General features: G+C 39.9%; 1 protein-coding gene across 1 annotated transcript in view; it reads right to left on the bottom strand.

Annotated features, from left to right (window-relative positions):
• The window catches only part of LRRC3B (leucine rich repeat containing 3B), a 137,561-nt gene extending 126,065 nt beyond the window's left edge, over positions 1–11,496 (bottom strand). The window contains exon 1 of the mRNA XM_066194219.1: positions 11,479–11,496. The gene's annotated coding sequence lies outside the window, so the exon portion shown is untranslated. The remainder of the gene's footprint in view (positions 1–11,478) is intronic.
• Positions 11,497–12,513: the final 1,017 nt, after the last annotated feature.

Here is a 12,513-nt window from a genome sequence, read left to right on the forward strand (position 1 = left end):
TTCTAGCACACAAAAGTGTGAATTTACATGATAAGTTTAGAATATCATTAGGAAAAAGGAGCCATGGGACACATTCTGCTTTCAGCCACAGCATTTTAAGGCTGCAATGAACCTGAATGGAACTTCTCCAGATTTACACAGGATTAACATAGGTAGTGAATGACACATTTTCTTGACAGAATTTCCATGTGGTGAAATGAGTATAGAGGAGGAGTTTAGGCAAATATCATGCATAATAAATTTTATTTTTTCCATCAAGAGAGATACTATAAGAAAAGAGTGCAGTTTATATACTGTATTAGCCTGGGTGAAATTAGTTACTTAACTGCAGAGCGATTGTGTAAAATAACAATAAAATACAGATATATGCTCAGGCAGGGATTTCAAAGGGATCTAATAACACAGGCTATGGATAAACCTTGCTCTTACAGCCTGTATGTCCCACAGAACTTGCGAATGATTGTTTTTCTTAGCTTTTGTACACTTCTGTTGTTGGTAGCCTTCAGCTAGGTGCACAGGGATTCCCACAACACCCAAAAAGATTTGAATATCTGGAGCATAAACACGTTGAAATGGAAATCAATAGAGATGGGCCAAATTTCCACCTCTGCCACAAGTGTGCACAAGTGTGATCTTCACCAAGTCACTTTTGTTTCTGGTTGCCCTGCCACTTAACCATCCAGATGATTAAAAAATGGGTTGTCATGATCATTCAATAGGTAGTAGAAACACCCAGAGCCTCCACTGGAAGCTTCCCAGAGCTTCAAACTACAGTTTGCACGCTGAGCTACCTTCACTAAATGCATTCCTCAACACTTAGCCTAGGTGTGAGGCTGCAGGGCCAATAGGAATCAGCAGAGAATCAGGATCTATGAGAATGGTCATGCTCACAGGGTCATGTGAAAATACAGGGTAGATGGATTTTAATATCCAATTAAATTTACATTTTGCTTATTGGCAGGGGAAAAGCTTTTGCAGTAGACGGGTTTTGTAAGCAGGTTCACTTGAATTATGAAAACAGATACTTATTTTTGATTCAGATTTATTATTATCTTTAATATTAATGCTTCAGGGCCACCACCATATACATGTGTTTATCAACCATTCATTAATGCAGATTATTACTATAAAATTATTCACTTGTGCCCTGTTAAACCATTACTTCGTGTTTCATCAACCTTCTCTCACATGTCCTTTAAATCAGGTTGTTGAAAATACTTGTAATAAATTCCTAAACCATGAGTGGTCATAAAATCATTTACACACAGAGCCTATTTTACTGTGTCTGGTCCTCTAAATCATCAGGCCATATTTCTTGAACCCTAGGAAAAATACTTTTTAGTTCCAAAGTGTTCCCAATGGATACATGTAATTTCAGCTTTGAAATACCCTAATCTATTATGGTGGCAACACATACATTATTTCTAACAGGCTGAAAAGGAATCTTAAAATGATTTAAATAGAGACATCCAAATTAAAACATCAGAAGTGTAGTAAGAGACTGAAAGTACCTGTGGTTCACATAAACCCTGGATAACAAGATGGAAAAACTCCTTTGAGACTTGAACAGATAATAGGAACATAAAGAAATCTTTCCTTGTATGTTTTCGAGCTGTTGCTGGAAGGGTTTCCCAATGAGGAGGAAAAGACACATTTAATTAAAATTCCATCTAAATATCCTGTTTACTTTTAGCTGCAAAGGTTTTGCACTTTTGAGACAAAGAGAGTCTACTATTATCAAAACCAACTGCTTTATAATTTATAAATGGAAAGTGAGAATAGGTAGATGTACTCAAAACATTGTGTTTCCATTGTATTTTAAGGCCATAAAAGAATGATCAGGCATTCAAGCTGTTCAATAAGTAATTTGAAATTCAGTACATTGTATTTTAATCAATAAATAATCATGAACAGAGGAGGGCATGATTTCTCATGTACCTAGCCACTGCTGGGTTTCAGTGAACAGCTCCCTTTCATGGATGCTGAATATAAAAGAATCCCACAAACATAAACTACCAAAAGCTTTGCAGTGTGAATTTGTTATCCCACTGTTTTGAGATGAGGCTTTGAATTATGTGGGTGGAAAAAAGAGAAAAAGAAGAAAAAACAGAAAAAAAAAACAAGAGAAAGAACCTACTTATGGTTTTCTGATAAATTGTATTGTAAACTGTTATCACAGAATACCTTGAGTTGGAAGGGACCCACAAGGATCATCAAGTCCAACTCTTTGTGCTGCACAAGACATCTGCAGGAATTGCACCATGTGCACAGGAGTACTGTCCAAATGCTTCTTGAACCCTGCCAGGCTTGGTGCTGTGATCACTTCCCTGAGGAGCCTGTTCCAGTGCCCAACCACCCTCCTGGTGAAAAACATTTTCCTCATATCCAATCTAAACCTTCCCTTATACGTCTTCAGGCCATTCCCCCAGGTTCTGTCGCTGGTCACCACAGGGGAGAGATCAGTGCCTGCCCCTCCTCTTCCCCTCACGAGACAGCTGTAGAGCACAATGAGTCTCCCCTTGGTCTCCTTCAGTGAGGAGAACAAGGTAAATGTCCTAAGCCAGTCCTCATGTGTCTTCCCATCTAGACCCTTCACCATCTTTTTGCCCTCCTTTGAACGCCCTCTAATAACTTAATAGCTTTCTCATGTTGTGGCTCCCAAACCTGCCCCCAGCACTCGAGGTGTGGCTGCCCCAGTGAAGAGCAGAGCGGTACAATTCCTCCCCTTGCCCAGCTGGCCAAGCTGTCCCTGATGCCCCTCAGGACAGGGTTGGCCTTCCTGGCTGCCAGGGCACTGCTGACTCACATTCAACTTGCCATCAACCAGAACCCCCAGGTCCCTTTCCCCAGGATTGCTCTCCAGCCTGTACATACATCCAGGGTTGCCCTGTTCCAGGTGCAGAATTCTCCACTTGTCTTTGTTGAACTTCACATGGTAGATGATTGCCCAGCCCTCTAACATTTCAGGGTCTCTGAGCAGGACCTCTCTGCCTTTGAGGGAGTCAACAGCTCCATCCAATTTCATATCATCAGCAGTTTACTTAGTATTCCTTCCAGTCCTGTATCCAAATTGTTTATGAAGATGTTGAATGGCAAATGGGCCTAAGATGGAGCCCTGAAGAACCCCACTGTTGGTAATATAAAAGCCATCTTTGTTTACTCTTACTACACTGTCAGTTTCAGCCATTTCCTCTATACAAGCTATTTTCAATCTGGTTATCAGCTTAAGGAATTACTTCTCTTACGTAAGATAGTGGTTTTGAATCACTGCATATATTTATCCCATATCAGTCTTTGCCTTCAAACATTCACATGCCATGAAAAAGTTAGTCTTGCCTCACTGGGGAAAGTAGGGAACCACCTGTACACCCAGGCACAGCCATGAATATAACCTTTAAATGAGAAAACACCCTCCCAGAAAGTGGGTCCACTTGTTTCATCCAACCCCAGTCATCTAAACCAGATATATCTGCTTCTCCTGGCAGTGTTGTCATGGTAGTCCCAGGTTCCCTGCAGCCCTGAAATCTTTCCAGGAGGATATGCTTACACAGGTAAGCTGGAGCACAGAGAGGGATGCTGCAGCAGCTTCCCTCAGGCTTGTGCAGAGGTACCCAATATCATGATACCAAAGCTTGTTTAAGAAAAGGTGCTGTGCTCCACCTATTTCCAAGCCGTATCTGAACTGAGCCTTGGCCACCAAGCTCTTGCCTAACAGTTCCGTGCAAGCTCCAAGCCATCTCCGTGTCTCCAGCAACAGCAGGGACTGAAGGGACTGTGCATCACAGAAAGAATCTTCACTGAGTTGGCCTCAGTGGCAAGATTTGAGCAGAGCCTGCATTTCACCCCTGCTCACAGAGGAGAGGTGGGAGGATGGAATGGGAGGCAGGGCAGATGAGTAGTCACCAACAGTTACTCTCCAGGCCTCCCACGTGCAAAAGCAGCAAAGCCGCCCGAAGGAGATTCCATCTGCTCCTGCTAGGGAGCACAAACATAAATAACACCGTATGGCCAATGTTATCCAAGGCAGCCGTTGGATCTAAAGGAATCCTAATATTACAGTATTCGTCAGTCTGCACAGAATATTTAAGAAGAAGATCCTAAAGAATTCTAAATTTAGTTTATAAGCTAATGTAAACACGAATAATTTATATGCAAATATAGAAGCAGGGAAAAGCTACTCTAACACTTTGTAAAAAATCCCTATTTGGTATCACTGAGCAGTAGCATTTTACCAGAATAGACTGAAATATCTCTATACAGGCAGATTGATGTAGGTAGGTAGCAGAGGGCATGTTCCTCATGCATTTCAGATCCAGCCTTGTCACACAATAACCTGTTTGCCACTCTACTCAAAACAACCTTTACAGACTCTGGATGATGGCTGTGAATTAAAATCAGCTTTGTTAATTTCCTAGCTCCTGAACTAGAGAAAAAACTTTGTATTATGCAAATATTGTTCCCTTGGAACCACATTTATTTAGCTGCTGATGAGCAAAGAGAGAAAGTGCTGCTCTTTCCTGTTTTTTTTTTTTTTTTAATCAAGTAGCACAAATTCTGTGCTGCAATTCTTCCTGTAGCTGTGTCAAGTGATGGGATAACCAGTTGCCCCAAACAATATGAATGGGGCAATGGCAGGGGACACCAAACCGAAAACAGAAAGGGAAAAAAAACCTCCAACAAAACAGCACTTCTCCATTTTAAAAGGAACAAACTGTCATATTTGTGCATACAAAAATATCTTAACACAAAGATCGCTTCTAGAAGGTCTCTGCATTTTACAGAGGTCTGATAAACACTGCTTCATGTTTTCCCATCCAGAGCAACATTACATGTCAGTTTCTAAACATCACTTGTAAACAGACCTTATAATATAGGCTTTGATTTAGCAGAGCTGTTCAGCATGCAGGAGACCATAAGTGTATACATAGGTGTGGGTTTATTATTGAAGATGAAAAGGACATACAAACAAGTACTACAGCTGTAGTGAATTCTTTTCAGAAGCTGCTGCCTAACAAGAACATTCACTGGGTCATCTGTTTCTCTCCAACTTCTCCCCTCCATTTCTTCAAACTGTATCACCTTTGATTAAAACTGAGTTTCTTTGATAGATTTGAACTTTTTCTTTACATGACTAATTTGTATATAGCTTCTGCTGTAGTTCTAAAAGACACCCATTATTTTTCAGCCCTGCCCTGAAAAAGAGAAGGCTAAAAGATCTGACTTCTATTCTTTCACTGCAACTACCAAAAAGTGTCATGCAAACAATCATTCATGCCACTGATTTTTCGAAACTTCTTTGCTCTGTGGTTTGACATACAACATGAGCGATTTCCAATTAACTCAAAGGATATTTTTTCTTCCTAAGTGTATGACTGAAGCCCGTGGGAAAGAGTTGAACCTTCATAGCTGCTGAACTGTAACTGTTAATTACTACAGTTTGCTGTGCCTACTACAGCAACCAAAGATGACCATAAGTAAGGTATGCTGCTAAGTGTGTCCAAGTGTTTTTTCATGCTTGACATGCCAATAGTTGGTTTAAAGAACATACAGAATCTGAAAGTGATGCAGTATAGATTAGCTAACATCCCAGGAGAAGAGTTGAGAACATACCATTGAGGCAGTTATAGACTCTGAATTCCACATATTCTCTTATTGACATTAATTTCCATTATGTGAGGGTTTGTGGGTTTTGTTTGTTTTGTTTTCTGTCAGTTTAAAAGCAAACAAAAAAAAACCCAAAAACCAACCAACAACAACAAGAAGAAAAAAACCCTTCTCACGAAAACCACAAAAATCACCACCCAAAAAACACTAAACAAAATACTCCAGAAAAAAAACCAAATTTAAGGTCAAGAGGGGTTTCATCGCTCTCCTGATAGACATTTTCTATTAAATTTTATCCCAGACCTGCTGCGTCCCAGTATAGAGTTAATGACAGACACAAATGGAAATGTGTATTTGTATTTCATTTTGAAGTATTTCCAGTTTGTGATGCAATATTCCATTATTGCCTTCCCTCATTGTTCCTCTCCTCAGTGTGTGATTTTCATTCTTCACTGCAATGGCCAAGGACAGCAGTGAAGTTTTTGTTCTTTTTCATTCCCTTCATAGAATATACCACTTGAATTGCAGTAATTCACCACATGAAATGTTTATTTTTAGTGCTGACCCCTTTAGGGCAAGAACATTTGCTCAGACACAATCAAGAAAATGCAGATGATGATACACTCAAGACCTGTAATGGGAGTACCTGTTAATACACTGACACATCACAATTTAAAGACACATTGAGAGTACTTTGTCACCCAGGGCCACTCACTACAACACAGCTAGAGAAAAGCAAGGACCATATCTAGTCTATGAGGCCACAGAGGAAACTTTCCCAATTATATTAAACATTAAATCTTCAGCATCTTCTAAAAAAAGTCGTTGAGTTCCCTGATTTGGATCTCTAGGAGTGTTAGAAATTGAGTCAGTGCTAATAGAAGGAACAGACATCTCATTGTCTACAGACACCACTTTCAGCAAAGGTACATATATTTGGAAGGAAACCAGAAACTGGTCAGACATCCCAATTTAGACAGAGCCTCTGAATGAGTCCTCGAATGAGAAGACTTAAAATGAACTTCTGGAAGAGACAGCTAAGTTGCCATTACTATTAGTTTCCCAGATTGTTTTCTGAAATTCACTGACCTGCTGAAGCAGCTAAGTTAGGCCTGGAAGTAAAACGGCACATTCTTCTGTCAAACCACCCGTCATTCAGCTCCCGGGTTCATTAGCACAAGCAAGAAAAATTTGCACTTCATTGAGGCAAATCTCAGCTTGGCCAAGACATGTCCACCAACAGATGAAGGAGCAGCATCTCACAGCTCCTAAAAGCCCTGCTCAGTATTTTTTGCTCAACTGTTTATGCAACTATAACACACAAGGGCTTGGTGAAGTACTTACAGCCACTTGAATATCTTTATAAGTTAAGTAATCAAATGTCATCAGAATGCAAACAAAGGAAATGATGGAAGCATTCACTGAGGGATTTTGTCTTACCTTTCCCTTCCTCTCAAACATTAAACATCTTGAAAAATATTTGACAAACTCTCATGTTATACTAAGCTTCTTCCTTCTGATGGTATCATCAGAAAATTAAACCCCAAAAGTAACTGTCCAATTTTATCTCCTTCAGATTATTAAAGTTGAGACCTATTTTTGATTTCAGCTTTTTAAGTGAAAAGAGACTTTCAGGAAGCTTTTTGTGTGAGCTTCTCCATCTGAAACATTCAATAGGATACTATTATTTTTATTTCTCTAGGTCTCTTTTTTCACCTACAACATTTAGCTGAAGCTAAACGAGTTTTCCAGGATTCTGCATTCAGAAGCAGGTTTCCCCTGGCAAGGCTGCCACATGCCTTGGGTTTCCCTGACACAACCTCTCTTCTCACTCTTCTAATCCCAGGTCTACGTGTTTTACCAGACAAACATGGGCAAGCAATATATAAGTAAATGCAACCTGTTGAATCTCAAAGTCCCATCTGGGATGGTGCATTTCACAAAGAAAATAAAAATTAAAAGAAAATGTCACAAAAAAAGGAGTTTAATTTCTGGTAAGCTGGTATGATACCTGTTCTCACCTTGGCCCAGGGGAAGCAAGGTGGCTGAGGTTATAGAACAGATTTTTTTTTTTTAAAAAAAAAGAGGTTTCAATAAAACCTCCAGGAAGCATAAAATCATAACATTTCTGACATCTAACTTGATCTTCCTGTCCAGTGGCAATGCCTCTAAATGTGTGGTGTGAAAAATTATTTGGGCATCTGAAGCTTCATTTTATTTTCTTGCTTAGGCCCCCAAGGTGAGCTGTTGGGCTGCCCTGCATTGCCAAGGCACAGCAGTTGGCAGCCTGTACTTTGGCTGGTTGGTCCCCAGCCTACCAAGCCTTGGGTTCTTGTGAACTCTCCCTTTCACACTCACCAAAACTGCATACAAAATCACACGTTCCCTTCATCCATTGCAACGATGGGTGCAAGAATCTCCACAGCCCAGAGGCAGCAACATTTCAAACCACAACACTCCACACCATGAATGTGAGTCAGAGTCTCTGAGGGTGGTCATAACAAGCCAACTCACTCTGGAACACTTCCCCTACTTTGGGCAAAACACAGGTTTTGATTTAGGAGAATCTACACAGAGCAACACGTGGACTTCCTGATTTCTATGCTCCCAAAAACGTTATCTATCCAGTGTGATTTCCCAGCACCATTTTCTACAGGAAACATCTTCTGATGCAGCATCATGGCTCCTCAGCTATTGCTCTTGGCCAAACAACTTGAAGTACAGAGGGAAAAATGAGATTAATAAAAAGAAAGAAGGTCAAACCCTTCATCAAGTTCAAGAGTTCTGTTTTACAGTTGAGTGAAGTAATGTCTCATTCCCACTTAAATTCATTCCTCCAGCACTAAAGCTTACTAAATAATTACACTAAAGCCAATCCTGATTAAATCTTTTGTACTTTTAGAATCAGGACATCAATTAAATTAAACAATGATTGCAAAATACTGAATCTTCTCCATATCCTTCCTACTTGAAAAAAAATTCTGCTTAATGATCTCAGTTTCAGAAACATATTCAGCCAGTTAGTTCTCTCTGAAAACCAAAATTCTTCTCCCACGTATGCTCCTGTGACTTTTGCTGGGTTTGTCCTAATTGTAAAATAGATATATCATAGCAAAAAAAAAAAAAAAAAATCAATCAGAAGTATGATTTTCATCGATGGAATCAAGCCCTTAATGAAAGGTCAAGGAATTCAGACTTACAATTCCTAAAGAAGTGTTAGTGAAAAATAGCAACCACCCTCTTCAGCAGGGATTTCTCAGTAGACATTACAAAGTAAGAGTCACATAAGAAGGACAAAAAATGTCTTGGCATGTCTTCTCTTTTCAGCTCAAAGCAAATAAAACAATCATTTCAAGACATGACTACAAAATTATTCAAAGAAGTTTCCACCTAAACTTTTCCACCTAAAGTTTCTATGGTTTGGGTTTGGTTTTTTGTTTGTTTGGGTGTTTTGTTTTGTTTTTTTTTTAACCAGTGAAGAAATGAAAATGAATGAGTTCTTATTCAAAGCTAACATTTCTCCTGCCTCTGGTACCCACATGAAATTGCATGTGAGTCTTTGGGTTAGACAGGTATAGTTTAAGTATTAGTTGCTCATTAACTTGCAAGTGGTAGCTCCAGCTTTCAGATTCTCTGCAGAGCTATTCAAGTGAGGAAAAGCAGACATTTCTTTATTTTCTTTCTGAGAAGCACCTCATTTATATAGTAAGTAGAGCATGCCCAAAGAGGATGTCCCCAATTACTAAGCATTATACTCACATCAACAAATTCACAGTTAGAAAATGACCCAAGTCTACCAGTATACAAATTCTGCCTGATGTAATTTATAGCAGCTGTTTCAAAGGCACACTTGCATTAGAGGGGACAGTAGCACAGGTCTTCTAGGTAAGTGCACTTAGTTCATCACTCACTACAGCACCAAGCATTTAATTCACTGAGGATAGGATTTTGCTTCACTGTTACCAGCCATCATTAAAACAATAGGCACCTTGAATTACTTGCTGCAAGTACACAGAAGCGTCAAAGCCATTAATGTGAAGACAAGTTTCTTCAGAGCCAACCCTTACTTCTGTTGGGTATTTATTTGGCTATAGACCCACTTCAGATTTAACTTTGCTCATTATGATAGTTGGAACTGGTCTTTAAGACATGTCTTCTTAACACAGGGAGTTACATGAGAAGAGAAGCTGCCGCATTTTGCAATTTTTGGACTGTGAATAAAAAATAAAGTGGTGCAGATGAAAGAACAAGTTGGTCTGCATTCAATTATGTGACTTTCTAAGATGTGCTTTCTTAGTCATTCAGGAGAAGCTTTTGTGCTCCTAGATCCTCTGCTGAGAATCAAATGCATACCACCAAGGAACTCTACAGAGTTATCATAGCTTCCCTTCCTCTGGTAGCAGAGAAGTAGTTTATGAGGCCAGAAAGGTGGTGTTTTAAGGATGTACAGCACTTGGAATTTACAGTGTAAGTAGCACATAGTAATACTGGACCTGGTCTGTGGTATGTCAGTATGATGCAAGGTTTTCACTAACTTGCCTCAGCTGCCATTGTGAGGGGACACCTGAGACAGGGTTCAAACAATCCATTGGATCAGAGCATTTTTGCTTGCAACAACAAACCTGCCCTTTTTAAAAAAAATCCTTTATTTGACTTTCAGGGCCTATCTACATTCTGCACCTAAAATAATCTTTTTCCTAGAGATGATCACAAAGAGTTTCCACCATCACCACTGCTGCATATGCAACTTTAGAATATAACCATAGCCTTGGAGAGAAGAAACTAATATAATGGATACACTGCTACTCAGCGATTACACTCCAACCTCTTGAAGCAGAAAAATACTTTAAATTCCAGACATTGCACAATGGAATTTGAAAACATTAGAAGTCTCCATATGCTTTTCAGGGATCAGGTGAAAATAAATTGAAGATCAGGTCCCGTAAGTTCCTTTGAGCAATCAGAGATGAAAATTATGCATTCACTCTGCTGCATTCCAGTGTGTATTTTGATGCAACGTAAATTAATTGTCTCTGCTAATTTACTCCAGTTACTTCACAGTCTTGTTAATTAGGCATCTCTGTGCAGCATTATTGTGTTCCAGTTCCTTCAGACTTACAGCTTACTTTACTGTTGCTTTTTAACTTATTGAGCAAATAGATATATACAACATGTCAAGAATAAACCTGGACATGTGGAAACTAATCCATCAATATCTAATTTAAAGACAAGATTTTCTTCTTGCTCATCCCTCAGTATGATTCCATCAATTGCCTAGAAGGACTGACTATCCAGCAGACCTCTACCATAGTAAATCCAAAACACAGCATAGTCCCAGCTGCTTAGAAAAAGGTCAACTCTATCCTAGCCAAAACCAGGACAGTACCTAAGCTAGCTCACCAGTGCTCACAACTTCACATTCTGCTCAGTTTAATGTGTGCTGTAGCTGTGTCTTTAGTGCCCTGCTGCATTTGTGGCTTGAGTCAATCTGCTCCACTTTCACAGGACCTGTACAAGTTAACACAACAACCACTTTCAAGTCATATTTCTGCAATATGCAATAACGAACAGTATTCTAAAGTTTTATTCCAAAACATAGCAGGAAATAAGAAGATTGCTCAGAAATCTTAGCCCCCATCTAGAACAAAGAGAAACAAAGACAGAGTTATTCAGTCTAGCCTTGAGTAGACAATGCCAACCAGTCCTCAATAAAAACTTTAAAGATAGAAAACGCTTCCTCCCCTGCCTTTTGACTGAGGAAATTGCAGAGGAAAAAAAACTAAGACAGGCTTTGATGTGTCCCTATTAGCTTTTGTCTGCACAACAGTTTTCCTCACCTCCAAAGGGCAATAAGAAAGAAAGCAGCTTCCCTACCTGGCTCAGAAGCAGCATCCAAAGAGCAGGGCAGCACCCTATAGAGGAGACAGCTCACCCTGGAAGGCTGCTTTTCCTCCAAGCAGCTGAGCTAAATGGAGGCATGCAAGCCTTAATTAAGGAGGTTGGGCTAACTTCTGCTTTAGTTTGCATGGAGCAGCAAGAGTATTAGCATATAAACTTTGGAATGGGTAAAAAGCAGCTGTCACAAAAAAAAAAATGGATGTCTGTCGTGTACAAAAGAGAAGAATTTGAGTCAAGAGTCAAGAACTGGATTAAAGTGCAATAACTGAAAACAGAACATCCTCTGCCAACTGAAGCTCAGTTACTTGCGCATATTTTCTTCTTGCTAATTGTATGCATACTTATCTTGCCCTGGCAAATCTGTGCAGACTCTAGACAAGACCTACAGAGACCCAAGGAAAGAAAAATAAAATTATTGGGGGGGTGAGGGGAAGGGGCTAGCTGTCACAGTGAATTACATGTCCTGGTGTAGGGAGTTTGCAAAATAAGCTGTGGAGGAGACAGCCTCTTACATGTGCAAAGCTGGAAGGGCAGAGATTCCTTACAGAAAGGGTTCACCCAGGAAGAGTGAGTGGTGCCATGATAAAAAGAAGAATAGCTGGGGCAAACCCAATAGACTGGCAGCTTTCAGCAGAAATACCAACTAACTCCCTAGAGAGATGCAAAAGAGGTACCTGTGCAAGTGTTTGCTGCTCAAGTCCTCCCTCAGCTTTCCTTTTGTGCACAGGCAGAAAAATGCATGGGAAGTTGTAATGCATTTAAGCACTGATTTTATGTATTTGTGTGGGTTTTATACGTGTATGTGCTGGGGGTTTCATCATGGAAAGGTGTTGTAGTTTATGTTCATGCAAAGTCTGTACTTACCTCTGCTGCATTATGCCGCCTCTGCATGTCATCAGTAATGCTAATTACCATTATATTTCATCAAGGTTACAAGGTACAAAAACACAAGAACGTTGGACCACTCCACTCCTCAGTGCTGGCACACTTCACTCCCAGATGGAACTACAC

Source organism: Chamaea fasciata, unplaced genomic scaffold (assembly GCF_029207755.1).
Source record: "Chamaea fasciata isolate MVZ Bird 193981 ecotype frontalis unplaced genomic scaffold, bChaFas1.0.hap1 SCAF_1, whole genome shotgun sequence".
NCBI classification, from domain to species: Eukaryota; Metazoa; Chordata; class Aves; order Passeriformes; family Sylviidae; genus Chamaea; species Chamaea fasciata.